Raw genomic sequence first — 5,061 nt, forward strand, 5'->3', positions numbered from 1 at the left:
TGTGGAGTGGGGGAGGCGGTCTTCTCAGAGGAGGATAGCACATCCCAGTAGATGAGGCTTGTTATTGATGACAATCTCCTCTATTTCACTGTTCTCTCGCCTCAAAAATGGGTGTTGGCTGTGTTCTCGCTGTGAACAAGGAGGGACCTGCCGATGGGTGGCTACATCCAGACGTCAAACAATAAAGTCAGTTAGGTGTCCTTACCTCTTGGCTTCACTTCCTCAGCACCAGCCCTGTGGTCAGGCATATTCTCCCACGTGCCTGCTACCAGGAGCTCCAATGTCGCATCCCTCTGGCATCAACAGCAAGAGGGCTTCTCTCTTCTGAGAGTTCGGACACAAGTTCTGGAATGGAGTCTCTTTGATCCCGGATAGCCTGCCTTGAGTGAAGTGCCCCTAAGAGGCAGAACAATACAATAATTCCGACTGGCCGCGCTTGGGTCACATGACCTTTCCTGGAGCTGCGAGCCGGGTGGTTCTTCAAGGAAAAAGGTAGCACAGAAGGAAAATTCAGCAGAATGCTCTGTAAGCACCAAGACCGGGCTCACCTTTTCCAAGCTTTCACTAGGGCTTGGTTGGGAGCAGAAAGAAGATTTGAGGGCAGATTCTAGATCCCCTCATGCCTGTGGCGATCGACAGGCACGCGCAGGTACGGGGCAAGTACAGGGCAACCCTGTTTTTCTCCAGCCAAGATCACCCAGCCTGCTGAAAAGGGCAATTAATCTAGCTGCCTCTTAGTAATCCACCGGCCCATTTGGTAACCATCTGTACTCATTCCACAAGGCAGCCCAAATTAAAGAGGCCTGTATTTGTTTTTTTGGAAAATGTTATGATTTTTCAAGTAAACAATAGAAACTTTACAAAGCCAGGAGATTTGTTGAAACTGCCAAGCTGTCTGGACTGGATCAAACTGGTTTGTGCTGGTTTAAATGTGTGCTCCATTCTCTCCATTTTATTATCACAAACAACAATTTCTATTTATTTGTACAGGACCAGAACTTCTCTGTACGTTTCCCACGTATTATTTCATTGGATCCCCCCCCAAATCCATGCATAGAATGAGGGTAAGTGCTATTCTCGGGTCTGTTTTATGGAGGGGGCCCTGGCAACCTAAGCGATTAAGGGTTTCCAGAACTCAACTTGGTGCAGGCTCGTGAGGTTTGGAGTCCCACTCTTTGGACTGAAAATCATGTTTGTTCTGATGTAGCTTATTGTACCTTGACTCAGCTTACAACCGTAACGTCACTCACACACCCTCTGACCTCATTCTGTGCTAGCCCGACTATTAAAAAGAAGAAAAAATAAACGGAAGAAGCCTGATTATCCATACTTGAGATGTGTGCTATTTCTGACCTAGACAGCCAAGGCCATTATATTCCATTATATTTGATCAGCAGACTTACTGCTTCTATGGAAAAAAGCACTGTCCTAAACACCCTGGTAAGAGATGCAGGTAAGAGGAATATTACTCATCCTTAAAAAGCTTGCTGCCTAGTTGTGGATTCAGGACAAACTGGAGAAAAAAATAATACGTGTTTTTGCAAATTTTATAAAAATTATAATTCTATAATACTTTTTTTAAAGTGCGTTTGTCTGCTTGTTTATGTATGTATGTATGTATGTATACATGTATTCTCTCCACCCAATGTGGGGCTCAAACTCATGACCCTGGGATCAAGAGTCACATGCCCTTCCAACTGAGCCAGCCAGGCACCCCAATTAGAAACTGTATAAAAATTTAGATAGATACTCTGGTTTCTCTTCAGATCGCATAAATCTTTCGCCTTTTACTAAAAGTCTAGATAGAATGATAGATATACAGATAAAAGAACTTGAGACAAAATAAATGAGAAGATGACTATCATAATCTGTGGTAAAGTACCACACAAGTTGTACAAAGGACAAATGGAGAAAGTGTTCAAAGAAAAGATGGCATCTTTAAAAACTCTCCTTGCCAAATTACACCTGTTGAGTGACAGCAAATCACTTGAAGTTCAGGGGTTTTCTAAGACCAGGTCAAGATTTGGGTCCTACCAAAAGCATCACACTAACTCTACTCTTTAAGCTGTTTATGAACAATTGGACTTTTGTGTGTGTGTGTGTGTGTGTTTTTTTTTTTTTTTTTTGGTAGCAATTAGTTAATGATGTAGTGGAATTGTTCTCAAATTTGGAAGTGCATGGGCTTGTCCTGTCTTTATTAGTTAATCATAAGCCTCCGGAGGACACAGAATTTGTTTTCTACCTTTTCTTCCCCTCCTCACTCCTCTTGCCTAGCAAGAGTTTGTATCCAGAGCAAAAGCTAGGTCCTATAAAACCAGTATCAAAATAAAACTAATTTAGCTAATGAGCTCTAAGTCGCCAGCTGCTTTAACCACGCAGTGTTTAGGAAAAACATTCCCTGAGAGGCTGGCATAACTTAGAAGTAGATGGGGCCCTTAGAGCAACTGGGGACACAAGACCCCATAAATCCAGGCTACCACAAATAGCAGACGTTCATGTGTTCTCACTTGGGTTTTCCACCCAGCACAACATGAATCACCTCAAAAGGCTGGGAGAGGTGAGTAACTTGTTGACCAGTTAAGGTTGGGGATATCTCTCAGTGGACTCCCCTCCGACCAGTGACCTTTCCTTCATGGTCATTTGAACCAAGAAGGGACCTAGTTTCCATGGACAGGCAATTCAAGACAGAATCGAACACCAAAGAATATGGAAAGATGCGCCTGAGTGGAAATTAGCACACGGGATAAAGGAAATCTTTGGAATCATTTTATTAAATCCACGCTTCAAACCTGTAGTTTTCTCTCCTCCTCTACCCTGTTAAAATGCTTCCACTTGTGCTTGTATGATCTGTACCGAAACTGCCTTAATAAATTATTTCTCTTCCGAGCAATGAGTTGATCCAGCCTTGTTTGGTACATCTGTTATAACACATCACAGCCTCCCATAATTGCTCTTTTATTCAATTCTACACATTCTGATTAGCTGTGTCTGTTCCAGAGCACTAGGAATATGCTGAGTGTCCTTCATTCAAAAAGAGTTCTTCAGAACAGTATGAAGTGAAATTAAAGTAATTATTAAGTCATAGAAACTAAACACAGTTCCATAATCAGCAGAAGGGTTCGCAAATAGCTAGCACGCCACAGTAAAGGTTCAAAGCTTCTTGCTGAAAATAATTCCTAGGATCTGGTTCTTGGTAATGGCATGCCCTGATCAAAGTGGGAGGGAGCAGAGTTGGGGCCTGCTTTCAGATGTGGAAGGACCCCCCCCCCCCAAACGCTAGGAAGAAAGAAATGGAGACTCCCTTTAATGACCTTAAATTCCATCCGCGAGCATCTGGCACCACAGAACATTCTTTGGAGGAATACATTTTGGGGTGGTACTACATGGGCAAGCTGAATGAATAATGTCTTTCGATAAACATTTTTTCAATAAACTTTTTTATTTTAAGGTAATTGTAGATTAACAAGCAATTGTAAGAAATACCAGAGGGATCATGTATATCTTTTTTTTTAATGTTTGTTTTTCAGAGGGAGAGAGGACAGAGTGTGAGAGGGGGAGGGGCAAAGAGAGAGAGGGAGCCACAGAATCTGAAGCAGGCTCCTGGCTCTGAGCTGTCAGCACGGAGTTCATGGTGGGGGCTCAGACCCACAAATCCCGAGATCATGACCTGAGCTGAAGTCGGAGGCTTAACTGATTGAGCCACCCAGGCACCCCTGGAGAGCATGTATACCTTTTATCCAGTGTTTTTCAATGATAATATCTTACAAAACTGTAGCATACTTTCGCAACTAGGATGTTGTCATGGATGGAATAGATCAGATTTTTTTTACACTGAAATCTACTTGGACAAGGAAAATGTTCCTCCTAACATCAATAAAGTTTTGTAGATCAAAACGACAACAACAACAACAAAGAAACAAAAACAACCACGAGAAACTAGGAAAGAAGCAATCTCAGAGAAGGGCTGCCTGTGATCCTGTGGCTGGAGAGGCTTGCCTTCTTTAGCTCATCTATTTAGCCCTCATGAATATTCCGTGAGCCGAGAAGCTTTTAGTGGAGAAAAGACAATTAAATTCAAGCTTTTCCACCATTGTATCTCTTGCACCAGAGTGAGTAATAGGGCATAGGGCAATAGACTGAAATTAGATTGTAGCAGAACATGCGTACTGACCTTTTCTCGGAGCAGATCTATTTACTTTATGTTGCAGTTCAACTTGTAGGAACTGATGTACTCCTCGCTGGAGGAAAGGTTAAAAAATACGTGCATCTTAATTCATCTGGATTTCTACCCTGCTCGAGTCTTCTGCTTACTATCCACACCGGCATGCATTGGCTTCAAGAACACTGGGGAGGCAAAACTCGTGAGAAGTTAGTCATACATTGGCTCTTCCATCATTGAGCGCACTGGTCCGCCAAGTGTGGTCTTGGGCTGCAGTGTTAGTGTGACCTGGGATCTTGTTTGAGAAATGCAAGTTGTGGGGCTGTCTGCCAAACCTCGTGAGTCAGAAGCTGGGTAGTCCAACAAGCCCTACGAGTGAATCTGAGGCACACGAATGTTTGAGAACCGTGTGCGTGCACCCGCGCCCGCGAACCCACCTCCGGCTGCTTTTAATAGGCAGCCGCTGATGTAGTTCATTGTTTCCTAAAACGTGGAATGCAACAGATAGCACTGGTGATGCACAGATATTAAGTGGTGGATGACTCACTTTGGGTGGTCTGGGGAATGTGATTTTAAATGGCACTGGAATGCGATTTTAAATCATACTGAATCTGTTTAGGGAGGAAGTTAGTCCTTTTCAACCCTTCTCACTACTCAAGAAGATTCAGGTTAGTACTCATAGACTCTCTACCATCCCTCTACTGCGTGATAATCTCCCTTTTAAATAAAGACCCATCAGGAGCCAAGCTTAGAACCTTTAGCATTCAACAGCAGCAAGCTCAAACATGATTAGTATCATTACATTTTATCTGGGTTTTCCTTCTAGGTTGCTTTCTATTTATCTGAAGTGATACCAGTTTTCATCCTATGACGGTGCTATAAATTTTCTTTTTAATTATTTT

At 42.9% G+C, this 5,061-nt stretch overlaps 1 long non-coding RNA gene across 1 annotated transcript; it reads right to left on the reverse strand.

The window, feature by feature from the left end:
* Positions 1 to 205: 205 nt before the first annotated feature.
* LOC123382310 lies at positions 206 to 4,822 on the reverse strand. The gene is made up of 2 exons (XR_006590512.1): positions 4,172 to 4,822; positions 206 to 396 (listed from the first exon to the last, which is right to left on the reverse strand). It is a non-coding gene; the product is annotated as an uncharacterized LOC123382310 (long non-coding RNA).
* Between the last annotated feature and the right edge of the window lie 239 nt (positions 4,823 to 5,061).

This window comes from Felis catus, chromosome E2, assembly GCF_018350175.1.
Source record: "Felis catus isolate Fca126 chromosome E2, F.catus_Fca126_mat1.0, whole genome shotgun sequence".
Taxonomy (NCBI): domain Eukaryota; kingdom Metazoa; phylum Chordata; class Mammalia; order Carnivora; family Felidae; genus Felis; species Felis catus.